Source organism: Mus pahari, chromosome 2, assembly GCF_900095145.1.
Source record: "Mus pahari chromosome 2, PAHARI_EIJ_v1.1, whole genome shotgun sequence".
In the NCBI taxonomy this organism is placed as follows: domain Eukaryota; kingdom Metazoa; phylum Chordata; class Mammalia; order Rodentia; family Muridae; genus Mus; species Mus pahari.
Genome location: NC_034591.1, coordinates 142,265,320 through 142,293,181, shown reverse-complemented (window position 1 = coordinate 142,293,181; position 27,862 = coordinate 142,265,320). Strand labels below are relative to the sequence as shown.

General features: G+C 46.1%; 1 long non-coding RNA gene across 1 annotated transcript in view; it reads right to left on the bottom strand.

Annotated features, from left to right (window-relative positions):
- Positions 1-1,346: 1,346 nt before the first annotated feature.
- The window catches only part of LOC110315930, a 62,084-nt gene continuing 35,568 nt past the window's right edge, over positions 1,347-27,862 (bottom strand). Inside the window, exons 3-4 of the long non-coding RNA XR_002380235.2 lie at positions 26,606-26,809; positions 1,347-1,542 (exon numbers count right to left, since the gene is read on the bottom strand). This is a non-coding gene — a long non-coding RNA (uncharacterized LOC110315930). The remainder of the gene's footprint in view (positions 1,543-26,605; positions 26,810-27,862) is intronic.

Below are 27,862 nucleotides of genomic sequence, written 5' to 3'. Positions count from 1 at the left end.
TTGCAGAAGCTTTAGGAGGCAAAACTTCACTGACAGATGTGTTCACTGGAGGTGAGTCTTTGAACATTTTGAGTATTGTTTTGTTGGTGTCTTGTTCGATTTTGGTGGGGTGGGGATTGTTTGTTTTGTTTTGTTGTTTTTGCTTCTCTATCACAAGATGTAAGGAAGCTCAACTGTACACTCTTGTAATCACAAATTCCACCATCATGGACTATATTCCCTGAACCATGAGTCAGAATAAACCTTTCTTCCTTTAAATTGCTTCTGTCTTGTGTTTGATCACAGCAACAGGAGAAGTGGTTGACACTGTCATTCATTTTAAGTTCCAACTATGGAGTGCTGCCTGTTAATCTTCGTCTTGTTATAAATACTTCCTAGATTTCAACACTTGTGTTCTAACTATCCAATTGAATTAGGAGCACGTGTACGATAATGACCTGTTGAGAAATGGGTGGTGAACAACTTCAATCAAAATTGCTGTAATTACCATTTGTTTATAGTGTATAATGTTCCAGACACATTACATACATGGTGCTAAAATTCCTTCCCTGAGGACTGGCTGTAAACAACATCTACCCCTTCCCTGAAATCCTCAACCCAAACCAAAATAGATTCCACCCAAGTTCATCCTGGAAACCAATGACTTTATTAGACTTATTACATGGCAATGGGTGAGGTGTTACAGGGAGTCGCATAGGTAGCCTGAAGGCCACACTGGATGATCTGTACCCAGAATGGTTGATATCTTCCCTGAGGTTGCATAGATGGAGCTCCCTGCTCTAGTCCTTTTCCCATCTATATACTCCAGCCTCTCTGTATTAATCAGGGATCTCTAAAGAAACAGAACTGATAGAAAGAATATTATATTAAAGGTAATTTATAAGAGTGGCTAACAGGCTGTCTTCTGTCTAGTCCAACAGTGAATTATCTCTCGCTCAAAAAAAAAAAAAAAAAAAAAAAGGCCATGAATTTAGTAGTATTCAGCCCACCTGGCTAGTCTTCAGTCATGAAGGAGTAGGTTCTAACACCAGTGAAAGAATGCCACAGCAGCAGACTAGATGAACTTGCCACCGAGAGTGAAGACAAGCAGGCAAAAAGCAAAACTTTCCTTGTTCCGTGTCCTTTTTATGTGGGATGCCACCAGAAGGTGTAGCCCAGATTTAGAGTGAGTCTTCTGACCTCATATGATTCGATCATGAAATTTTCTCAACCCCTAGCTGCTTGGGATTTAGTTGATTCTAGATATATTCAAGTTGACAACCAAGATTAGCCATCACAGACTCCTTGAGGCTTTGTACAATTAGAATTTCAAACAGCTGGCTTGGGGGGGGTGTCTGGATACTCACATGAAAGTCCCATGATGCTCTGTGCCCCTTATATAAAAGTAGGTCACAGTCAACATCGTCAGCTATGACTGTCTCTTGCAAACAGATGTGATGACGATGAAGGCAGTTTGGCTCTGAGGATGTCTCTTCATAGACATGCCGAGAAGACATTTACAGAAGAAATCATTTGCCTGAGGATGCAACAGCACAGTTCTCACTGCAAGAGAAATAAGAGAGAAAGTGGTCAGAGCCAGATATGTGTAACTATGTCCTAGGAGCAAGTTGCTCCAAGTGACACATTCCAAACAGACTTGGCCTGTTCATAGTCAAAGAGCAAAGACAGTCAATACATTCACCACACACTCTAGGGACATTAGGGGGTCTGGCTAATGGGAGCAATAGGTCTGTTAATAACTTATTTAAATAGTGCACTCTAGTACATAGTCAAAAGGTCAGGTTATAAAGGAGGCTAAAAACAGCTCTCTACAATCTTGGCTTCTGATCTGTATCATTTCCACTCACTCCAGTCGTAAAGTTCTAATCAGTCTACAGAATCCTCAACTTGGGCATAGCTTTTCCAGGACACTTCAGTTATGCGCACACACACACCATTTTAAGAATAAAAGTAGCACCTGAATTGTGTCTAACATAAAAAACTGGTCCTCTGCCTGGCTGTCCTTTAATTCTGTACAATATGCCTACATGCTCAGAGATCTGCCTGCCTTTTCTCCTGTAGGAGTTAAATGCATGAACAGTGGTGTTCTCAGCCCAGCTTACACTGTTCCATATCATAAAAGAGTAGGTGAGCAGCTATCTGCAAGAATGCCCAATTGGGAGAGGGGAAGAAGGGTGGCCCTTCTCTCTGCACATGTATAAGAGGCAGGCAGCAGTGTGTTTTCACCAGAGAAGTCCCCTTAGAACTGCTTAAAAGAAACAAAGATTAAAGGGATTTCTTGAACCCTTTACAAAGAGGGGGCTGCTGAGCATTCCCTCACAGAGAGCAGAGACCCATCTTTCAAGTGACATTGTTTAGACAGTGCCTCACCTCTGTGATGGAAGGGGTCCTGGGGTTGAATCTCCTTTGAAAGGTTCTCACCACTGCATGAACCTTAAATCATGGCAGAGGATATAGACTGGTGTCAGTATGGGGCAGAGGAGGAGAGAGAGGGGGGTAGGGGTTTGGGCCTGTGTATCTATCAACCCCATCTTTCTGCCTCTGGGCTGTTTACAAGACCTCCGTCTGGGCTGCCTCAAGTAACCCTTGCTCTTTCTTTAGGAGGAAGCATTGTTTTTCTTATACCAACATACACAAAAGCTTCCCCCTCCCTTCACCTAAAAGGTGGAATGAGGAAGGAAAGATTTCTGTCAGGTGAATCCAGTGCCCACAAAAAAAGTAACTGCTTTCCCTTGAGTCTCTCCAGGGCATTTTCCTGTCACCTTCTCCCATACTGCTTATATAAGTTTATCTTAAACAAATAAATACAGCAGGAGGTGAGTCTCGGGCTACCTCCAGGAGTGAGAACCACCAGTGCAAAACACAAGAGTGACAACCAATGTGGATGACAGACACAGATTAAAATAATCTCTAAAGCCAAACACCAAGGGCCTGCCCAGGGAATCTCTTAGGGAAGACATTGTTCTTTCCCTTCCAGATCTTACTCATGAATCATGGAAGGTATAGATATTTCATTGAGTGGCAACCAAGTCTGAGAATGTGCCATACTGGAATTTAGAAATTTAACCTGTCTGTAGAGTGCCTACAAATAAGCCAACTGCTCAACCTCATTGCTGCTACCACATCTGATCTTGGCTCTGTCCTCAGTACTAACCATTCTTCTACTCACCAATCTTATATCACACCTTTCAAGAGAGTGCTTAGGAAGTACATGGACACTTAAACATGACCTTGAAGAAAGTAGCTGAAGGGAGATCTACTGCCTGCCTCAAGAGAAATGAGACTCTTACATATCCCAAAACTTCTGTGTCCCTGATCACAGATCTAAACCCATGGCTTTCATCACTATTATAAGTCAGTGTTTAGGGAAATAGCAGTTTTGTAAATCCATTAATATAACAGGAGCCCATATCTCTGAGGACATCTTGCTTCTATATAGCAATCAGTATGGGTAAGTGGAAGTTCACTGTAGTAACAGCCCTGGTCCTGCCTCACATGCCACTAGGCAGTTTCACTCGTAAAGTAGGTGATAATCTGTGTTCCAGGTTCCATCAGGCATTCTTCATAACTTTCTTCTGCAAGAGCCTGAGACAGCAAGAGCCAAGATGTATTGAACCCTCCATGTATTTCCTTGGTTGGAAGACCCTTGGATTCCAAGGCAGTACCATAGTTAGGTGTCTGTTTTCCTAAAAACAACTCAGAGAGGTCTGGTGGAGACACTTCATCTGGAACAGTGGGATTAAAGTTGAAAGGGTAGTTTGATAACTAAAAAGACATGCTTATCTACTCTCAATCCTAACTGGAGCCAGTTGCTAGCACAGCAGAAAGGGGAGTCCAGGCTTGGTAGAGATGTGAATTTAATTCACACTACTCCACGGTTCATCTTTCTACTTCCCGGATGAGAGCACTGAGGGCCAGACAGGGGAAGTCACCTGCCTGCCTGACTGAGCTTCCACACAAGGACTGCCTGGGTCCTGCTTTCCTTGGCTGTCTACTCCCTGCATTTCTGTGGGAAGTAGGCCACTCTACCCCAAGGATGCCAGCTGGTGGGTTATATTCCACAGGGTGTCTCACCTTGGTGTCCTTTTGAATGCCACAAACTAGCAAGAATCTGTGCAAAGCAAATGAATTCCAATTATCTTACACAATCAGTGTTGAAAGTCTTTCATAGCTGAACCCTTTACCCATGTAGTTTGAGGAACATCTGGTTCAAAGAGACACAGGATATCAATCATATATTGACATCTGGTAAAGCCACAGGGGATACCATCCTGGGACCACCTGCTGCCAGACCTCAAGTTTTCTGATCTTCAAGACTCCTCCCTCTAAGAGATACCACCACTAAAGGTTAAGCAGGTAATAAGGGCCACCATCACAGCCAGAGCATTTGGTTTAGAGATATTTTCAATGCAAAAATTAATAATAATAAAATAAAAGAAGAACAAAATTTAAAACTTAAAATTGGCATTCGAGCTAGACTCAGGGTCAGAGGTTTCCTGAGACCCACAACACTGCTAGGGCAGAAGGGAGGAGTTTGTCGGGGGAAAGAGGCAGCCACTTTATGTATTAAATCTTAGGGGCATTTGGTTGTTTCTGTTTGTTTAATTGGTAGGTTTTTAATTTTTTAACAGTTATTTAGTGTGTGCTTGCCTATGAGTGTGTGCACATTCTTGTATGAAGTTAAGAAGTTTCACTGGTACCCACTCCATTCGGTCTCCCAAAAGTTATACTAGAGGCGTGCCATCCCCATCTGCCCTTGTTTATTTTTAACACAGGGTCTCAAGTATCCCAGGATGGCTTGAACATAGATCTCCTGATCTTCCTGCCTTGTGCTCTTGCACATGCATGTGTGCATACACACACAGATACTAAAGCAGTCAAACATGCTCTCACACTTGCACATGTACTACATACACACTACACATACCACATAGGCAGGTACTAACAAATGAACACATGCTTTCATACACACACACACACATTAAAAACAATTAACAAAACACTAACTGGCTTCCTGTTATTAGAATGATTCCAGTACATGAGCCTAGTCATTCCCTTGGGTCACTCCTTTGGTCTGGTACCTGGGGCTCATCATTCCCACCCCCAAAGGTCCCGTGTCACATGACATTCTATAGGAAGGGGATGGAGCTGCTCTTCTCCTTGCAAGATGTTCTGTTTAAAGACCCTCAAGTTTCAGAACTACTACATCGATGTCCCTTTCTATTCTCACTACCTCAGCCTTGCAGACTCGGGCCTCAGTGAGAGAGGACCCTGTGGCCAGTACCAGGCCAAGGCCTTGAGAGTGTACCTCTCCCTCTGGTGACTAAATCCTGTAACAAGATCATGCTTGCCTTCCTGGCTCCTTCCACAGGGGGTTTCCCAGGGAGCACCTGCTTGCTGGGAGATACTCAAGGGGTAGGGTGTGGTCACCTCCTACAGAGAGCTTAAACCTTAGTGGAACTGACTCAGTCTGCCTCTTATTATTGTCCTGGATGTGCGTCACTAAAAAGGTCAATAATAGAACAGACCCCTCCCCAAGACTGAATTTGCTTAATCCAAAATTGCTGATTACTGTTTATTAATTTAATTATATGGATTTTAATTGGATCTGTAATTACCTTTTCATTGCTCACAGTCAGTAGAATTACATCTAGCATGGCAGTTGACTTAGACCCTACTGTGATATAGCTCTATGCCCAGCCCCTCATCCTGTCCCCAAAAACAGAGATAAATAAATAGCAATATCCAAGGGTCCACCCCTGGCCTTCTCCCTGGCTCCTCCCGCCAAGCATCCCTGTTTGTCCATGGTGAGTTTCCGAGGGACCCACTTTGGATTACTTTCTTCCTGGCATGGTCCTGTCCTCACACCCTGTTCTATCTACTCTGCCATTTCCATGGTTGATTGGAAAGGCACAGAGCTAGAGTCACTTCCATTCTGATTTCCTTGGTGAGCCCAAGAGCTTTTAATTGTCAAGAGCTAAGCCACAGGAGGAGAATGTGCACTGAGAAGCAGAAGCCATGGGATAGGGCAGGGCTCACTTAGGTTCTAACAGGGAAACCTGGGGCCTGTCTTTCCTAATGGTGCTTATCTTTCAAATAGTTGTTTTAAAACTAAAGAACATACCAAGAAAACTAGTGTTACCAGGTGGCAGTGGTGGTAGTGGCACATTTCTTTGATCCCAGCACTTGGGAGGCAGATATAGGAAGATCTCTGAGTTCAAGGCTAGCCGGGTCTACAAAGGGAGTTCCAGGACAGCCAATGCAATACAGAGAAATCCTGTCTTAAAAAAACAAAAANANAAAAAAAAAAAAAAAAAAACTATTGAGATATAAAGGGAAGTAGAAGGAAGGCATGAATACATAGGTCAAATACACAAAAATAATGAAGGTCAAATGTGACACTTCATCAAGTCAAATGTGGCTCAGAATACTGAGGAAACTATAGCTCACTAATAAGGTGTTTGCTAATGTGAGGCTATGCCAGTGCCTGGCAAATACAGAAGTGGAGGCTCAGAGTCATCTATAGGATGGAACACATGGCTCCCAATGGAGGAGCTAGAGAAAGTACCCAAGGAGCTGAAGGGGTCTGTAACCCTGTAGGAGGAACAGCAATATGAACTAACCAGTAACCCCTGAGCTCATGTCTCTAGCTGCATATGTAGCAGAATATGGCCTAGTCGGCCATCATTGGGAGGAGAGGCCCTTGGTCTTGCAAAGATTGTATGCCCCAATACAGGGGAATACCAGGACCAGGAAGTGGGGGTGGGTGGGTTGGTGAGCAGGGTCGGGGGAGGGCATAAGGGACTTTTGGGATAGCATTTGAATTATAAATGAAGAAAATATCTAATAAAAAAAAAAAGGTGTTTGCTAATGTGTGGACACACACAGAGGGTGAATTCCAATAGTGGACTTCTTTTAAATCTCTGTGTTTCAGTGCTGGGGGCCCGGAACCTCACCCCTAACCCCCCAGTGCAGACCCAACTCCGCCGTAGCAGATGCAGTTCACTCAGAAGCTACACACCCTGTGTTCCGGTTTGAGTGTGAAATGTGCCCACATAGGCTCACGGGTTTGACTCCTAGGACCCCGGCGGGGTGTGCCGCTTTTGAAGGTTGTGCTGTGTTGGGAGGTGAAGCCTCCCTGGAAGCCATGGGCCCTGGGGAGGCCAGCCTTGAGGTTTTACAGCCTGGCCCACTTCCTGTCTGCTCTCTGCTTCCTGGCTGTGGATGCAGTGTGGCCTCATGCTGCTGTTGCTATGTTTTCCCATCATGGTGGACCATATCTTTTCTTAAGCCAGATGCCAAGATGAACCCTTGGTTTCCCAAGTTGCTCTGGTCCAGCATTTTGCGATAGCAGCAAGTAACTAACACACCCACCTGTATATTACTACTAGCATTTAAAAAACTATCTCAGTCCCATGAGGAGGTGAGGTAACGTATATGGAACCATCATAGACATCCTGCTCTCAAAAGTGTCTGGACACTCCCACCTACCACCACACCGCACCCCAGTCCCTCATCCCCACCCTCCCCCTTCCCCATGCTGGCACATCAGATCACTGTACTGGGCCCTAGAGAAGGTGACAGGGCTAATGTGAGGATAAGCTCAGACTGTCCTAATTCTCTCAAACTGAGCAAGACAGTTAACTGCCTTTTAACCAGCTACAATGCCAACACTGTTTCCAAAATGCATCTATTAAAAATGGGGAGTTGACTGGGAGGAAGCACATACTTACAAAGCCCTAGCTGATAAACAGAAAAATCCATTTATGTTATTATACACTTAGGAGATGAGCCCTGACCTGCTGCGCTCAGACGAGTAATTGTAAAGAAACCGACTCCTAATGGAGGCCGGCCCCGGCTCCAGCGCCATCTCAACACTTACAGGGCCTCCTCGTGGCTCCAGAACGTGTTATAAGGTGCACTTGCCTGATTTATTTAATAAAAGTAATTCCTGCTCATTATTCCCCTTATTATCACTGGTGGTAATGACAGGATGTTTGAACACGTTGCTTTTGCTCTGGGGTTAGCCAGGGGGGTTAGTTTTTACACTCCTGTTGGTTGACTCATCTAATGACGGAGACTGTGGAACCATGCGGGGTGGACAGGAACAGTGCCTTCAGGACAGGGGAGTGAGGCGTTAGGGCTGCAGGCATGTCCCATCCACATGGACCCCAGACCTCAGCAGCACAGTTCTCGGTTCCCCTGAGGTGTGGGGCCAGAGAACACAGAGGGCGCGCCCTCCCACCTGGGTTACCATCTGTGCTTCTGAACTTGTCCCTGGCATTCCAAAGATCCCAGCCACCCAGTGAGCTCCACGGTGGCTTCCTCCTCAGGCTTTTGAAGAGATCCATTGATGGACCCAGCCCCAACACACGGAGAAGGCAATTTTCTGATTTAGGGCATTGTCACAGAGAGAGGCAAAGTTAGTGAGAGTTCTGGATGTTGGAAGCTAACGCTCTCTCCCCATGAGAACGTGGCTTTGAGCCTTCTTGATCTAAATGCTGTGATGAGGGCTAGAGACGTGGCTTGGTGGTAGAACACTAGGCTAGCATTGTACAAGGCTCTGGGCTCCATTCTCAACACAAGATGGATGGATGGATGGATGGATGGATGGATGGATGGATGGATGGATGGATGAATGACTGCACAGTACCCAAGAGTGGACAGTCGATTCTCTCACTGGTAACAGCTCTCCTGGCTTCTCTGATAGACACCTAAGCAATTGCCCTTGTCTTGGAAAAAAAGGGACCAATAGTTGACTGAGTTGGAGAAAAGTAGACTCTATCCTTGGCCTTGTTTTGGACCTCATGCTGGTACTTAGGGTGGGTCCTGTGAGTTGACTTTTCCTCATCTGTAGGGGCACACACACTACCAAACACATGGTCCGAGAGGACAGGCTAGTGCAGAGCTTTGTGTTAAACTTCTAACATATGCTACTCATTCAGCTACAGGTGGTGACTCACATAGTGCTGCACCCAGTCACACTTGCTGCCACTGCATTCCTCATATTACTGTCCTATTCAGGTGGGACAGAGGCTGTCAGTGTCCTTTGCTCCCGAGAAATTCTCCTTTCCACATTCTAATGATCAGAATAGGAATGCACTGGTGCCAGGTGTGGTGGAGCACATCTTTGGTCCCAGCACTCAGGAGACGGAAGCAGGCTGATCTTGCAACCAGCCTTGTCTATATAGCAAGTTCAGGGCCAGCCAGAGCTACATAGAGCAACCCCGTCTTTTTTTAAAAAGAAAAAAAAAAAGCTGTGCATTGGAATATTCTTGCTTATTTCCTTTCAAGGAACTGAAAGATTGGTCTGAGTGAAATATGATTTCACTGGTGTCTAATAATGGCACAGAAAATAAGCATAATTAATCCCATTAGGTGGTGAAACCAAGGCTCAGAAGCTGAAGGAATTACTGAAAACCACACAATGAGCCAAAGTCTTACTCAGGTTGTCCTGAGTGGGTATCCCCCTAGATTTCTGCTCATCGTCATGTTGATGAACAATACGATTCTCTCTGGTGTATGGGACTTATAATTAGGCATAGCATGGATGCTTTTTACAGTTTATAAAGCATGCATAAACCCTCCCTAACCTCATACAGCTTTACCACCTGCATCACTAAGCAGTACTGTCATCGCCATTAATTTGTCCTTGAGGAAACTGACATTTGAAAGGCTGCATGACCTTCCCGAGGCCATGATTGCTGTACTTATTATCATAATAGTCCCTCCATGTTAGGGACTTGGTTCCCCAGGGAGGCATTGTTAGGAGGGGGTGGAACCATTAAGAGGTGAGGCCTGGTTGAAGGATTTTAAGTCCCTGGGGTATGTCCTTGGAGGGCTTCGGGACCCTTCAGGCCCACCTCCATCTTTCATTTCTTGACTGTCTAGGGTAAGCAGGTTTGTTGTATCACTTATAACTACTTGATATGCTGCCTCACCAGTCATGGAAACTCTGAAATCATAACCCCATATCTCCCTACTCTGTGACTTTATTGTCTCCGGTATTGATCACAGTGATAGGAAGTTGCCTGGCTTAGTTAGTTTTTACTGTCAACTTGATATATCCTGAAGTCTCCAGGGATAAGTGAAGAGTTGCTTCAGTTAGACTGACATGTGGTTATGTCTATAGAGTATTGTTTTGATTGATGACTGATATGGGAGAGCTTAGCTCATTATGGGCAGCACCATTCCTAGGCTGATGGGTCTGGGATACATAAGCTGAGAGCCTGGAGAGTTGGCTCAGCAGTTCAAACCACTTGTTGCTCTTGTAGAAGACCCACGATCGGTTCCTAGCACACACATGGGAGCTTATAACTATCATTTTCTAATTTTTAAAAAAATTATAGATATGCTTTAACCACAACTATCCTTAATTCAAGTTCCAGAGGATGCAGCACCCTCTTCTGACCTCGGCAAGCTAGAACACTGGATAATGCATTATCCCATTAAGTAAAGCCCAGATCAGCATGGCTCCACATAAAGTCGCTGTTGCTTTATTGTGATGTCATTGTGTTGATGCTATAGCCCTGGCTAACCTGAAGTTTGTTACATAGCTCAGGCTTTCCAGAAACTTAAAATGGTTCTCCTGACAGCCCCCAAAGCACTGGTATTATACATAGAAACCACCACTCCCAGCTTCCAAATGCTGTCCTATCATTAAATTTCCTGAACGTGTAAAAATTGTAGGGTTACTTTCAGTCCTGTTGTCGCCAGCTCTCAGAGTCTAGCCCGAAGTTGCTCCTTCCCCAGTGAACACCTTCCTTTCAGGCTTCAAGGTGTCCTTTAGCTTCAAGTTTACCTGTAGAATCTTGACAGTCCAAAGGCAGGCGATGTGAGCCCTGCATTTTATGGGGTTCTATTTTATCCCCCGACTTTAAAACTCAGTCAGCCACAAAGGGTTGCGAGACCATGTACAGAAGAGAACACAGCTGGGCGAGGAGAGTCCATGGAAGTGAGAGGCCTATGGTTTCACAGCAGAAAGGATGAAGCTGTGAATGCACTTGAAGATCCAAGCTCTGTGTGATCACCCATCAGTAAGTCCCTCTGGGGCTGGATGTGGAGTGTTCCACCTTGCTGGCTTAGGTCCCTTGACTCTCAGGGCACTAGAGTTATGAAGCTTCATCTCCATTGTATATGCCAACTCCTCTCTGCTTTACTGTTTCCCATTTACCTTGTGCCTCCTTCAGCACAGGAGTCTTGGGGATGGAATCTGAGGCCTCATGTATGTCTGGTAAACAGTCTCCCACTGAGCTACACCCCAGCCCAGAAAACCAGGCTTTCTATTTATTTATAGAACCCCCGTTGAGCACAACCCAATGCTGTTCGTAAATGTTTTATGGACAGATGGATGTTTGAACAAATGAATGAATAAAGAGTGTGTGTTCAATTGCTGCTTGTGGAATTTATGGAAGACAATTTAATGGGTCTTATAATGACCATTTATTGAGAGTCTGCTCTGATCCAGTCAACCCTCATGCACCACAGCAGCCTTGCAGAGTGGGTGTCATTATCCCTAATTGAGAGCTAAGGAAACTGAGGCTCTTGGTGGTTAAGGCGTTGGCCAAGGTCAAGTAGTCAGTCAGCGGCAGGGCTGGATCCAAGTCCTTTTCACTTCCAATTACATCTTAGAGACAAAGAGAAGGACTCCTCTACATTGTGGGAAATTCAGGCGGTACCTGCTCTCTGTGAACCTTGGCTGTGAGTGAGCAGGTGGAGGGGGTCCTCTCCTTCCTTCACATGTCTTCTCTTGTCTCCCTTCTTCTCAAGGAACTTTGGACATGCCCTATCCATTTAACTCACTAGGGAGGTGGGTAGGCCAGTGAGCAACGTCCTCTCAGTGGGTCAGCAGTGGCCAGTAGATTTAGTCAAAAGTCAGCATGGCAAACAGAATAAGCTGTAGGACCTGGGTGTTGATGGCAGCACTTAGGGAGTCCACCTGGGCCCGAGCAGAAGGAGGAGGCCCCTGAGATGCCTTCAATTGCTACCAGACACTGCCGCAGATAGGCAGAAGAAAGATGCCCTTTGTGGTCTCTTTGGACCAACAAGACTCTGTGATCATGGAGGAATGTGGGGATGGATGCCAGCTTCCCACCAAGGGCGCGTAATGACAACGTCTCTCTTGGGCAATTTTTAGTTGATGAAAATATGATGCTGCTTTAAAGAGGTTTCAAGAGCCTAGGGCGAAAGATGCTTTGATAACAGAGGAAGAGGTGCTCAAAGGCTCACACCTCCCTATCTCCTTGAAGTCCCAGCCCCTTCGAGCCAAGAGGAAAGTCGTCAGAGCAATTCCTATTTCACGGAGAGAAAACTAGCATCTCGGAGACTAAGAATGCAGGGTTTAGTCTGTATTTGGTTTGATATGGGATTGCCCTGAGTACAAGTGTCAAGAATTCAATCCCGTGGAATCTCCCCCTTGCATTGTAATTCAGTTGTGAGAGCCATTTTATTTGTTTGTTTTTCCTTTTTTCTTTTTCTTTTTCTTTTAATGCCACATGATCCCCTGATGCTGGTTATGGGAGGCCTGTGACTCTGGTGCTGGCAATGGTAGCACTCATCCCACTCCTCATTCTCAAGTCCTCGAGCTCTGAGGCCCAAAGACTGTAGAATCAAGGGGTGAAAAAACACGTCTATCCTGGGGAGAGCAGTGATATCAGTAAAGCCTTCTGCTTCAGGCAGACTAGTTATAGAGGCTCAGTTCTGAACACCGGGGTCTAGAACTGTGCAAGCCAAGATGTCCTTAGAAGCTAAGCTAGGCTCAAAGCATTAGACATAAATGCACTTGGGGTTTCCTTTGAGCCAAGTGAGGAGCAGGGGAGCAGGGAATACCTGCCTCTTTACTCGGATCTTGCAATGTATGTGTAAGAGACAGACAATTACCATGATATAGCAATATACCATGATATATACCATGACATGTTGAGGGCTTTGTTTCTGATCACTGATCCAGTGGGCCCACCATCCATGTGCCTAGAGACAGGCACTAATCCAAGCTTACGGAATCATCTGGCTGACCCCTAATAAAGACAAGGCCAGGAACCAGGATACCCAAGGACTCTGGCTAATTCACGCTTCTCTTTTGCCCCGTCTACTCTCAGCCACCATACTCTTTTTATGGTGTTGGGAGCCCTCTCTGTAGACTAGGCTGGCCTTCATCTCAGAGAATTGCCTCCTTCTGCCTCCCGAGTGCTGGGATTAAAGGTGTGCACCCACATCAGCCAACTGACCTCTACACTCTTAAGAAGATTTTTTTCTAAACTCTGTGAAAGATCTCAAACATCTCCAGATTTTGTAGCTTTGGCCTGGGCAGGTTTAACTTGTTAAGGCTAGAAGGTCTGTGCACCTACTTAGATTCATCCCCTGTCCTCAGGGGTGGCTGCATCTGGAGCCCTCCAGGTCACTCAGCTACCTTCTTGCCTCTATATCCACATCTGGAAGGTCATGTGAGTTCTCTTGTCAAACTAACCAACCATCTCCAAGTCTCCTCACATCCCATGATATCCCATCCTATGGCAGCTTGGGAATGCCACAGGAACTGACTTAGCAGCTCACATTTGCTACCTTGGTTTAGAAGGCTCAAAAAGATCAGGGTCTTTGGATTCAAGACGAGTCATTTCTCCTGGTCTCTTGGAGACTTCCCTGTCCAAGTCCACCAGCCCTGTTGGTGTGTTCTGCTCTTCCAACAGTCACTTGTAAAGTCTTACTGAGTTCTCCGCACATCTTCCATTTCCTCCAATAACATCTGTTCATCTCAAGGAAGGACAGAACTTAGACCCTAGCCTTCCTTTCTTGATGTCTGCCACTGAGCCCAGCAAATAGTGACAATCCTAACAGCAGAGTTAGGAGTATCTATCTACTCTGTCCCAGACACTTTCAAAGGAAAACAGTAGTTTGGCTCAACAAGAATCCAAAATGAAAAGGGGAAAACCCAAGTCGGACCCTGGCTTCATGTAACACCATGCCAACTTTCTCTCTTAGGCGTGTTCCCACCATGAGTCCGCCTGCCATCATTTGATGCTGCCAAGGGGTTTCATTAGCATGAAGAAGATGCCCACACCACATGGTCTGCAAATTTATCTTCTGAGTCTTGAACTAAACCAACAATTGTTTTCTTTAGACAGACCTAGCCTCAAGTATTTCCAGCAGGAACAGAAAACAGATGGTTGCATGAGCATCCTCAAAGTGGGTGGTTGCAACCATTTTACGAATCCTAAGTGGCAGATGTGTGGTCCTACACTTTGATATTTGGTTTGATGAAGTCATTTTAATTATTAGTTATGTGTCTGTATTTTGCCTACATGTTGATCTGTGCACCATATGCATGCCTAATACCAGAAGAAGGTTTCAGAAACCCTGAGCCTAGGGTTATAGATGAGTGCTAGGAATTGAACCTTGGTCTTCTGGAAGACCAGCCACCGTTAATCACTAAGCTGTCTCATCTCTCCAGGTCCTTGATCAGATTTCATAGTCTTCTAGTTGATTGAATGCATGGTCATCTCTGTGTGTGGAATGCCTAACAGGTCTTATTTCTACTTTTCTTAAGATTCACGTCACTTTTCCTACTGATTGGTGGCAAACACACATTTTCAAGTGAATTCATTTTCAACTACTGAACCGATTTCCTTTAAAAAAAAAATCATTTTAAGTTCCTCAATAGCTCCAAGATTAGCATTTTGTACGTGTGGTGCTGAGAACATTCAAGACAGGCAATCTGCAGGCTAAACTGTTTCCAGCTCTGAGAAACACTTCCCTGTAGATTTAGAGTTTTCTTTGTATTGGTGTGCTTACACCCCCCCCCCCAACACACACATATGAGCAAGAGCAAATGTGTGTACATATGCTCATGTGTGTGAATGTACCCGCAATGTGTGTACATGCACATGAAGGCCAAAGGCCAACCTTAGGCATTCTCCTAAGATGCCATCCACCTTGTCTTTTAAGAGTTTCTTTCACTCATGGCCTGCCACTCACCCACAAGGCTGGGCTGACTGACCATTGGACCCGGGTAGCCTTCAGTTTCCTTCTTCTCGGTGCTGTAAGTCCAAGTTCACACCACCAGTTTCTGGGGCTGCAACTCACATGTTCATGCGTCAGTGGCAAACTCTTTCCCAGCTGAGCCATCCTCCAGCCTTTAACACTTAAGTGGGTGAGTGTAGTTGCTTATCTGTGTGTGATGTGAGGACGGAATAGGTGTCCTCCCTCTTGAACAGACAACGGATCTCTCCAGCGTCATTTAACGTGTGGTCCCTCCTCCTGTAAACCATGGCACCTCGTCACTCCTCCCCATTCTAGATGCATCGGAAGCTGTTTGTTCCCTGTCTTACTTGATTGGTCCATGTGTTCATGTAGTGACATCCCCACACTATCTGAACTTCTCAGTGGGTATGACAATGGCTTTTACAGCTTCTACTTCCCCTTCATCCCAGCAAGAACACTGTTTCCCTCCAAAATGCTTATGCTAGGTTTCCTTTCTCCTCAACTTACCCAACCTAGGCTGCCTCTCATACTTGCCTCTCTGTCTGAAGATCTGTTTGTTTTTTGAAAGAGCCTCATGTAGCTCATGCTGGCCTTAGACTATGTATTGAAGACTAGATTTGAACTCATGATTATTATCATTATTATTTAAGTTTATGTGTATGAATGCTCATCTCCATGTATATGCATTCCCCACAGCATGTCTGATACCCATAGAGGTCAGAGAGGGCATTGGATCTCCAAGAACTTGAGTTACAGACTTGTAAACTGTCATGCAGGGACTTAAACAGAACCTGTGCAGGAGCAACAAGCACTCTTAGGCATTGAGACATCTCTCCAGCCCCAGGCCTTGAACTCTAGATTCTGTTGCCTAGACCTCCCCAGTGCTGGGATGGCAGGTGTACACTGCCTTGCTTGGCCACATTCTAATGCTTGTTACACTCAGCATTAGTCTACACACAGCAGGCATTGGCAGGCTGTGAACTTCTCACCAGGTGACACTCTTTTCCCTCTGTTCACTCTCCAGAGGTTGGGGCCCAGGATGTCTATGCCTGTGTCCCTAACCCTTGGGACTGTCACCAATGACTTCCATCTCCCTTGGACGCTCTCAGTGTGCCCCAGCTACGTAGAGTTGCTTTCTGTAGTCTCATTACAACTCACAAATACATTACAACAGAAATCGGGAAGCCACAAACCCCAGTCCTGCCTAACTGACCCAGCTAAAGATACAGAACCTACACTTTCAGAGTTGTGCTTCAGTCTTTGTACCCAGTGGCAATGTCTGGAGTTAAGAAACATTCCTCAAAGGGGTTTATAGATACACAATGGGAAATAGTTCTCTGAGTGATGCTAAAGTTAAAGGCCGAGTGATTTTATCAGGAACCAAGGTGTCTTAAAGTTAATGATGGATTGGGATCCATAAAAAGAGGGCATGGGACAAGAGCCTTTAGAGGGGGGGTCCCAGTTGCCTGGAGGGACTACAGCACTCAGGGCAGGGTAGGGGATAACCAGTGAAAACCATTCAATGTCTTGAAAAAGCAAAAGAGTTTCTAGAAACAGTGGTGTCTGACCTTCAATGTGTAGATTTTTTTTTCCTTCTCTGTCCCACAAGCCAGTTATCCCAACCCTTGGGAAAGTCTGGTGAGCACAATAGCCTTGTGTTAGTGATGCTCCAGGGTGGGGGGTGGGGGCAGCTCTGAACTCCAGAGGAGAAACAGCTGCTGGGGCACTGATGGGGTGGGGAACAGAGCAAGATGTGAGAGTCAAGACTTCTGTAAGGGCAAAATTTAGGAGACAAATGTGGCCGTGAGAATAAAGAGCCCTGTAGATCCCTGGGAAGCACTGGTGGGGCTTGGCTCTGGGATGATGTTCAGCCTGGGTCATTTGGCTATGAAGGCTAAGGGGACAAAGGAAAGCCAGAAAGTGGCACCAGAGGAGCTGCCACAGATGGAGTGGTGACAAGCATGTATGGCCCCCGAGTATGGTCTGAGCCCTGACAGGACATGGTTGCTTTTTGAGAAGTGCAGAGGTAGCTGAGGCAGCTGTGCTGAGAGCTCCAGGGTTAACTGACAGTTCCCAGTCCCCACTGGCCGAGTTGCAGGTCCTTCTCTGATGCAGGGAACAGCTGGCATCAGAGGGAGGCTGAGACCTAGCCTTCTCCCACTCTCTGGTCTTTCCAATGGTCCACAGGTAGGGTCACCTAAGAGCATTGGTCAAGCCAAATGAGGGCTGCACTGATGGATGGATGGGGGACAAGAAGCCAGCCTCTGTGGGGCACCATAGCCTTATCACTTCCAGTTGCTTCCTTCAGAAATTTGAAACATTGCAGCAAAACATGCATCTTCGCCATTTCACCACTTAAAAACGTTTGTGTGTTGTGCGTGTGTGGGTACATGTAGGAGCGGGGAAGTGCTTGCTATGCACATATGTATGCATGTATGTGTTGGCCAGAGGTAAACTTGGAGAGTCTTCCTTAATGACACCTTCCACATGGGGCACCTTTGCCTGTGTTTATCGACCACCTGTACATCCTCTTTGCCAAGCCCTATTTGATTTTATTTATTATTGTGTATTTGGTGTTGGAGGCAGTGCATGTGCGTGGCATACTGAGAGACGTTAGGGGACAGCTTTGTGGAGTCCATACCCTCCTCCCACCTTTATGTGGCTTCTCCAGATTGAACTCAGACAGTCAAGATTATGTGGCTGGTGCTTTTACCCTCTGAGCCAACTTGCTGGCCCATTGGCAAGTGTTTGATAGGGTTGTCCATTTGCTGTCGGGTGGTGGGTGTTCTAGATATTAAATCTTCATGGGATGTATAATTTGCTGATTACCACCACAATTCTGTGTGTTTTTTAAAATTTCTAAAAAAAGATTTTAAAGTATGTGTTTAGATATGTGACTGTATGCAGGTACCTTATGGATGACAGAAGAGGGTGTAAGGGTTCCCAGAGGTGAAGTTACAGGTAGCTATGAGCTGCCTGATGCAGATGCTAGGAGCCAAGCTTGGGTCCTCTGCAAGAGCACAAATAGGTCATCGAGCCAGCTCTTCATCACCAAGCAGGCTCTCCAGCCCTGAGTGTGGTTCTGCTCTGTATTTTCATCCTCTTGAAAATGTGTTTTGATCCATGTAAGCTTTTTAGGGCTAAAAATCACTGCCAAAAGCAATTTCATGGAATGTCCTTTGATGTTTTCTCAGAAAGGTGTTGGTGATGGTGTGTGTGTGTGTGTGTGTGTGTGTTTGTCTGTGATTACTCTTATGTTGTGTTTGCCTGGGTCCTTGTGAATCCACAGGAATGTTAGTGAGAGATTTCCTATTTTAGAATTGTTACAGGCTTTCTAGGGCTTACCTCTGAATTCCATTGGGCAATATTTTCTTATTAACAATATTGTCTCCAAGCCATGAATGTGGTCTTCTGTTCATTTATGTCTTCTATAGCAGTGGTCAGTGATAGGTTGTCATGTATAGATTGTTCAGATTCTTAAGTGAACTTATTCTTATATTTCTACTGTTATGGATTGCTGAATTATATTTTAAGACTATGAATTTTATGGAACAGAACTGGGTTTATCGGGGGGTTGTTTGTTTGTTTTGTTTTAGTTGATTTTGTATCTTACAACTTTGCTTTCCTTTCTTGTGAACAGTCACACCATATACAGACAGTGATAACTTCATTTTTTTCCCTTTTCTGGACAGACCTTCCAAGACTGTAAAGAGGATATCTGGGTCTTGTTCCCAGTCCTATGAATGAATTTCCTGTTATAGCAGGCATAGGCTTCTCTTTCTATTCTCCCATCAGAAATGGAACTTAAAATCCATCTGGAAAGAAATCTAGGGTAAAAATTCAAAATAACAAGTAAATAATGTTAGGTTGTCCCCTTGGGATAATCCTGAAGCTATTGGGCCTTGTAGGAATCTTGAAAATCATTCTATCTAAAGGCTCAGGAGAGGTCCTGAGTTCAATTCCCAGCAACCACATGGTGGCTAACAACCATCTATAATGAGATCTGATGCCTTCTTCTGGTGTGTCTGATGACAGCAACAGTGTACTCGTTCATATAAACAAAATAAGTAAATAATAAGTAAAATAAGTAAATGAATAAAAATAAACAAATAAATGAATAAATGAAAAAATGAATGAATGAATGAAGAAAGAAAGAAAGAAAGAAAGAAAGAAAGAAAGAAAGAAAGAAAGAAAGAAAGAAAGAAAGAAAGGCTCAGAAGATCATGCCACTTGTTTACGCTCACAAAACCAACTGGATAAGAAGCCAGGACTAAGCCAGACCCTTCATCAAATGATGTTTGTATTAAAGCACACACATACTACATACATACATACATACATACATACATACATGTAAAACACTGAACCTTGCAGCTCTGTAGCTCAGAGCAGCATGTAAGAAAAGGGGAGGAGCATAGACCCAGTGACTGACAGAAGTATTGACTGGTCCTCAAGACTTACCTCAGCACTTCACAGTCTGGTGAAACTGCCCCCCCCCAACAACTGCAGTCACCAAATTTCTAACTGTAAGAGCTTAGTTTCATTCATTCATTCACTCATTCACTCAGAAAATAAAGACCTACTATGTGTCTAGTACTGGGAACCCACACAGAAGACTAACTCTGGGGTAGCTCACTCCCAACACTATCCTTGATATCCTTATTTGCTTTATATTCTCCATGGGATGAAGCTGGACATGAAAAATGGGGATGGGAACAGTCAGTTGAGGCCACAGATCCTGGCTAAAGGCAGACCATGGAAAGACAAGGGATGGGAGTTCATGGTGACTCTGGGGAATCCTTCAGGAAAGCCTTTAATGTTGAAGTCTCCCTGAAGGATAATGACATGTGCTGCGCAGTGGCAGGGAGGCTTGGAGAAGTCCGTTGGCTTTGTCCCCACCTAGGAAGTGTTAGAGGTTCTTCTCTAGCCTTGGGCTCATGACCAATTTCCAGTCCTGCCTGGAAAATGAACTTATTTTTGAGAAAGGCCTGATACGGACAAAAGGGTAAGAAAGCCGGTCTGAGTGCGGAGCTCAGCCCTCTGAGATGAGCACAGAGTCTTGGGCTGGCAAAAGGCCAGTCCATAACACCAACAGCTTTGGGTCACTTGTGGCTGGGTCACCCTACTCTGCCTGCCTCTGACTCCTACTTTCTACTCCCATCCTCACTCAGGCTCGGAAGAGACTCCCCACCCTGAGGTTCAAGGGAAGGCTAGAAGCAGAAGGCAGAACATTTGGGTTTTAGCTTTATTGCTTTTCTTAGCTTACTTTATATTCCTGAGGTAGGGGGACACTTTATAGTTCTTGCCTTTTGGGAAAGACTGGAAGTGATATTCTTTATGATGCTTAACCGTGTTTACAACTTGACTGAATTGAGAGACACGTTGACGGTGGCTAGGGTGTGCTTTTGTACCTATCAGGGTACTCCCAAGACTATTCGTCCAGGGGTTGTGGGATCAGCAGGAAAGTCTCAACACGGATGTGGGAGGTACCATCCTGGATGGTGCCAGAAGGAGGGGAAGCCCACTTGCATCCCAAGCCTGATTCTCCTGGAGCAGCCTTTTTGTACCTGCCTTGGCTCCTAGACACTACACTCCAGCTTCATCAGCCTTTGAACATGGTCCAGTACCAGTGACTCTCTAGAGAGCTCCTAAGCCTTCAGCCTTAGTCTGGGGCGGCAATTCTGGGTTCCTTCTGTTCTCAGGATTCCAGCTTCCTATCCAGAACAGCTGGCTTTCTGGTCTCCAGCCTGCGGACAGCCGTTTAGGGACAGCCCAGACTCTGTGAAAGCCGGCCTCGGAAAGCCTCTTTACTCTGATCCAAACAGTCCCATTCCCCTACAACAGTAGTTCGCAGCCTTCCTAAAGCTTTATTAGCCCATTATAATACCTCCCCATGGTGTTATGACCCCTAATCATAAAATCATTTTTGTTGCTACCTCATAACTGTAATTTTGCTACCATTATGAATCATAACATAAACATCTGTCTTAGGCACTGGTCTTGGGCAACCCCAGTGAGAGGGTCATTTGAATCTCACCTCCACCGAAGGTTGAGAACCCTTGCTCTAGAGAATGGAACGCAGAGAAAACTCTACACTAGCCATCAAGACCCCAAATCTCAGTGGATTTGTGTGAGGGAAAGTTTCTCATCCATTTCAAGTCCACCTGATGCTAGGGGGCTGCTCCCCAACAAAGACAAAGAAATGTGCTTAGCTAGGGGCATGTTAAATTCTGGGGCCCTTTGTAATATCCAAATGGAAATATCCAGAAGAAAATGGAAAATATGAATCTGGACTTGGGAGAAACATTAGATTGGACACTCTGATGGCTCATCTTTTTGTTGTTGTTGTTGTCGTTGTCGTTGTCGTTGTTGTTTTTAAAAAGACAGGATTTTTCTGTATAGCCCTGGTTGTCCTGGAACTCACTCTGCAGACCAGGCTGGCCTTGAACTCAGAGATCTGCCTGCCTCTGCCCCCGTAGTGCTGGGATTAAAGGTGTGCACCACCACTCCTGGCTCTGGTGGTAAATCATGATTTATACTTGGCAAGATTTAGGATCACCCAAGAGATACCCCTGACTGTGTCTGTGGTGGGGTTTTCAGTGAGGTTTAACCGAGGAGGGAAGACCCGCCCTGCATACAGGTAGTGCTAATTCATAGGCTGAAGTCAGAAAAGAAAAAAAAAAGTTAAAAAAAGGAGAAAGTCAGTTGATAACCATCATTGTCTCATCTTCCTGACTATGAATGCCATTGGACCAGACACTTCTTGGTCCCATCTCTGTGCCTTCCCCACCAGGACAGACGATGTCTCTTCAAACCATGAACCAGAAGAAACCCTCCCCTCTGAAGCTGATTTTCCTAGGTGCTTTATCACAGTAATGAGAAAGGTAACCAACAGCGCATCCAAGACCCAGACAACATTGGGGTCACACATACATGTACTTACATGAGCTAGCATGTGCTTACATGTGCTTACTGTGGGCATATCTGCTGAGGCGGCTAGATCCAGCACACATGCATAAATCTGGATTAGTCTGTGATAATCACAGACAATCTCATTTTCCTCCATTGTTCAAGCACTAGACAAGAAGCACTGGAAGAGGCACTGTAAAAAAGGACACCATTAATTGTAAAAGGAGAGTCTCCTTTCGTCTACTTCTTCTCATGGCTCTGTGAGGAGGCATGACCTGAAGCAATTGCAGCCATCTTGTGGCCATGAAACAACACACCCCAGCTAAAGACGTCAGCAAGGCATGATGGGAACCGGGTCTCCAATGACACCACCAAGCCATCATTTCTTGTTTAAACCATTGTCTGCTGCTACGAGTACTCTACTCCAGTCATCACTGTATTAGTTACTACAATGCTACAGTAAAGCACTGGCTAAAAGCAACTTGGGGATAATTTGGCTTACTGGTTACAGTCTATTTTCAAGAGTAGCTAAGGCAGGACCCTGGAGTCAGGACCTGAAGCAGAGACTATGGAAGAACATTTCTTACTGACTTTCTAGGCTCATACTCAGTTCCCTTTCTTATACCTCCCAGGATTGTCATGGTCCACCATGGGGATCCTCCCCCATCAATCAAGAAAACAGCCTCCCACAGACTTGCTCGTGAGCCAATCTGATGGAGGCAATTCTTCAGTTGAGGACCCCTCTTCTTCCCAGGTAACTATAACTTGTGTCAAGAAGACAATCTAGCCAGCACAACCCTCAGAGGTGACCAATCACCATACGGCAGTGTGTAGAAGGTGGCGGAATGTGCCAAGTGAAGAAAGAATCAACAGAGGAACCCAACGGTGTGGGGGAGGGGGTGAGCAAAGGGAAGGGCTCCAGACTGGGAGAGAATCAGAACTGAGTGTGTCAGGCAGTAAGAGAATGGATCGGGTCAGCAAGAAAGCAGAATAAAGCCGTAGTTTAAAAAACAGAAAGGAAGAAAGGGAGGGAGGGAGGGAGGGAGGGAAGGAAGGAAGGAAGGAAGGAAGGAAGGAAGGAAGGAAGGAAGGAAGGAAGGAAGGAAGGAAAAGACAGATGAGTTCTGCAGGAGTGGAGTGCTACATGGGCCATTTGTGATTGGACAGACTTCATTCATCTCCAGCCCCTTGTAGCCCCCCCTCCCCCCATTCTTGTAAGGATGACCTTAGTGTCCAGGTCTGCTGAGTGCAGAGAAGGTGGTCCATTGTTCCAGGCACCTGGTTCTGCCCCTATCTTCGGCAGACAGGCAATGGAACAGCACCCTTTATCACTTGGAGAAAGTCACTTTATTGTGAGCTTGTCCCCAATACGTGGCGCAGCCCCCGCTTCCTTCCCTCCCACCATTCCTTTCTTGCTCCAGGCTGCTCCACTCTGCAGTTTTCCTCTGAGCATCCTCACCTCTGATCATAAGGTTCCCTGATTAAGAGGGTCCTTCCTCCTCCTGCCTTCTCTTCCTGCACTTGGAGATAGGCACTTCTCCCATGAAGCCTTCCAAAGCCTCCCAGATAGAAACTACTGCCTGCACTTGGCCTCCTCTCTGCTTGACTCGAAAAGCTGTGTGAGCACTGGGGAGGAAGTGGTGGAAACACATGTGGTCCAGGAAGATCAATTCATAAACCCAGTAAGAAGCCTATTCCCTAAACAGCACCAAGCCCCGAGGAGTTTGTGTGATGGACTGCGGTGGAAGTTATGGTAGGAAGGTCAAAGATGGCTGGGTAAGCCCCAGACAGTGTCTGTTCCCCACCCTCCCAGGTTGAGCCATGCACTACCCCTCCTGAGTATGGGTGACCTCACAGAAGCCCCCCTCCAGTCTTAGTCTGTCACTGTTCCTCCTCCTGGTCTCTGTCCTGGGCTCCAGGCCCAGTGTCTGGCTACTCCATCTTATCTCTCGTTCTCCTCCTCTATCTGTCATTGTTTCTTTCTCTGTCTGCCCGGCTTTCTTAGAAGCTGTCCTTGTCCTTTCTACCTCTCTTCCACACTCCCAGTCTCCTTGACTAAAGGGAAGATCCTGCCAAGAAAGCAGAGGCTTTCCCACAGCCAGGGCAAGATGCAACTCTCCTGAACACACCAGCAGAGATGAGGCTGCGTAGCGCACTGCTGGACAAAGAGCCCACACTTGGGCTGCAGACAGGGCTGGAACTTGGAAGGAGCATGCATCAGGATGCTTGAAACTCGGGCCATGGTCTTAAACTGGTGGCTTCAATGCTTGGACTGTGCATCCCTAACAGTTTTTTTCTTTTTAATGGCTAAGCCGAGCACAACGGCTCATATCTGGACTCCCAGTACTCACAGACTGAAGGTTCAAAGTCAGCCTAGTCTACTTAGGGAGTTCACAAGTTCAAGACCAGCCTGGTCCACATAGGGAGTTTCAGGACAGTTGGGGCTATATGGTGAGACACTGTCTCAAAAGAGCAAACCAAAACCAAACAGAAATGTTGAGCAACCATTTCAATATATGAACAGCTAGATATTATATTAATTATATTATATATTATATTGCATTATATATTCTAAAAGCCACTAATGTGGCGAAGAGTGCTAACTGTCACATTGTTCATTGTCACATTATAATTACCCTCAAATGCCAACCACAGTGAACACTGCATGTCCCATGCCCTCAACCACAGGCCATCTGAATAACATTTTGGCCAGTGGGACTTGAGCAGAAATGGTGCATGAACACTTGAACCCGCCAGTCTTCCTCCATGTTGCCTCTGGAAGCATGCGTGTGGTGACAAGCCACCTTAGACTCTGTAGATGAGGCCAAATCAACCAACAGAGGAAAGGAATGAAAGGAAGGGCTTGAGCCCCTGGGTCACTGAGAAACCAAAGACTTCATGGCAGCCGGGTCACCTCCCTCCGGACACTTGCGTTCTGAGTCCCACTCTTGCCACTGAGCCCTTAGCTTAGCTCTGCTGTGGTTTTATAAGTGCATGATGTCTTTGACACAGTGCACACGTGAGTGCTGGCCATGCAAAGGACAGCACAGGGCTGTGGAGGTGGCTTAGTGCTTAAAACACTTGCAGGTCTCCAGAACCCACCTAACTGTTGGGGGGCATGGCAGCCCACCTATAACCCCAAGGCTCTGAAGGTGAAAATGAAATCCCTTGGACAAATTGGTCTGGTAAACTTTGTATTCTATTGAGCGATCTAACCTCAATGAATGAAGTGAAGAACATGGAGGAAGATTGCCAGTATCCACCTTGGGGCTCCATAACACCTGTACACATGAGTATGTGCACTTGACACACATGCAGACATGTACATGCCCACCCTCTCACACATATAAACATGTGTACATGTATATATCACACACACACACACACATACACATGAGAGAGATTTATTTTTTAAAAAAAATAAAGAATGGTATTTTACGACATTTTTGTTTTGCAATAAGTTTCTGTTTACAAGGTTTTAAAGGCAGTTTGGGGGGTTTCCATTCATCTTGAACCCAGTTTTCCCTGCTAATTCTTCATTATTACAGCTTATGTTATTACTAATGAATCAGTGTCAATACACTAATAACTAAGGGCCATATTCTTTAACTAAATAACCAGACATGGTGGCTCATTCTTGTAACCTCAGAATTTAGGAGGCTGAGGCAGAAGGATTGCTATGAACTTGTCTCAAAAATAAATCAATAAGTAATCAATGGAAGTGTGTTCTTCCCCTGCAGTCTCCACACATGTTGGTCACCCTCCATGACACATTTGGAGACCGTGGCATTGATGATCAAGTCCTTTACCAAGGCATAATGGTCTGCATATAGCACACAGCACAGGAATGAGGGGTTGTGAGGGAACATAGGTAAAAGGAGAGTGAACTTCCACATGCCAATCCAAAATATTTCATTCCTGAGCAGGTGAGAGGGATTGGTGCCCCAGGAAAGGGCACAGAAAGGGATGGCTTGGAGGGGATGCTGGGGAAGGCACGCTTACTAAGAGGCATCTGATGTGGAGTCAGTCTGGCTTGTCTCTGCACACACACCTAATCGAGGATGCCAGGAAAGAGTGAAGACAAGAGGTGTGTGTGGCAAGACATGACTCTAATGAGCTGAGAAGCAGTGTGGAGCAAGGATGGGGGCAGGGTGATGGGTCCTCAACATCTGGGCTGAGATCTGGGTACTTTCCTCGTGTCAGAGACCCTTCTTCTCTTCTCGAAGGCCAGCATTCTGTCTGCCTTGCGGGACTCTGTGTGGGGTTTTCCTTGGCGCCTGGGAGCCTGTGAATCTGGAGGGCAGCCACATGCTGGAGAAAACTCAGGAGTCTTGTCTTACCCGGCCAGGCTGTGCAATCAGAGCTCCTGGGAGAATCCAGACCTCACCACCCCTCACCATTAGCTTCCGTTCACATCCTGATTCCTAGCAACGAGCAATCCTGGAGTTCCCTGTGGCCCTGCGAGAGGATGCCTGTGGCTGAGCAAGTTGTCTGTAACTGGACTGGATCTCTGACATCACCCTTCCAGCCTCTCTGGACTTTTGTCCTCAGTATTCACCTCACCCCGAACAGCCACGATGTGCCCTCATCCAGCCCTTCATACTCCAAGGCACAGCACTCCCAACCCTGTGCTCAAATCTTCCTGTGCATAGGCAGTGTCCCCACCCTCCCTCTCCCCATCAGCACCCTTACATCCCCCAAGTTTGGAATCAAATCTCACCTTCTACAATCTTCGCTGGCTCTGTCACCATCCGCGGGGATGTGAAGACGACCCCGCTGTGTATTCCCACAGCTGACTCCAATGTCACTGCTTGCTTGATATAATTGTGTATGCCTCAGGGGACTTCATGTCATCAGCACCATGGATGTGGACCTCGGTGCTTCCTCTCTCCTTCAGCCAGGATTCACCTGCCACATCTGACCCCTGTTGTATTGGGAAGAATGGTCAGCAGCCCTGGGAACAGTTCACTTTTGTAATGAGAACAGTTCCAAACGGACATCTTTTCTTTAATTTGATGAGACCATTAACAGACAGGGGAGTGCTGCTGGATCTTGGAAGCCAGGAGACTAAGCAGGGACAGTATGAAGTCGTGGAAGCTTTAAACCAAAGAGAAAGGTACTGCTTAACAATCAGGCTGGGTAAAACCAGCTGAGGTCCTGGAAACCTAACTGGGAAGATAAGTAAGGGGCTCACAGGGGCTTGAAGGAGAGAGAGAGAGACAGAGACAGAGACAGAGACACAGAGAAATGGACAGAGATACAGAGACAGACAGACAGACAGACAGACAGACAGAGAACTTTGCCAGATCACCAGCCTTTGTCCTCTCCCTCTCATCCTGTATGGCAGCACCCTGCCTTCTGCACTCATAAGACTTAGGTAATAGTGACAGAGTATAGGGGACTCCATGGGTCCTCAAACTTCCCTTTGTGGAGCCTAAATCTACCAGAACGTTATCTTTTTCCCAGGATGGAATAAAGCACAGAAAGCCACCATGCTTGGTAAAGCATCCCTGACAGAGATGAACACTGAGTGTATGAAGCCTTTCTCCTTGTGGAAAACTCTCCCTGGAAAACTAGGCCATGAGGGTTTTTGTGACATTCGGGTGCTTAGTCCAAGGTTACTGACCCCCAACCCCATACTCTCACCACCCTAAAGAAGGTTCTAGAACTTTAACGAAACCCATTTCCATCAACAGCCTTCTCCCACTGTGCTCCTTGGCACCCCACCCCCACCCCCATTTCCTCAGAATACCACTGGGATCCCTGGGTAGAAGGCTCTTGGCAGCTTCCTGGGTTTCCCAGGCAGCCCCTCATCCCCTGACTCCGAGCACTGGCAACCTTTGCCCCGTGCAGCCATGACCTTGGGTTTGAAACCACTCTCTTCTGGGAAATAGCTGCCTCCCCCTTCCTGCTTCCATTCCTGCGGAAGGCCTACTGCAGCCTCAGGGCAAAAAGGATAGGCTAACCTGAGGTGACA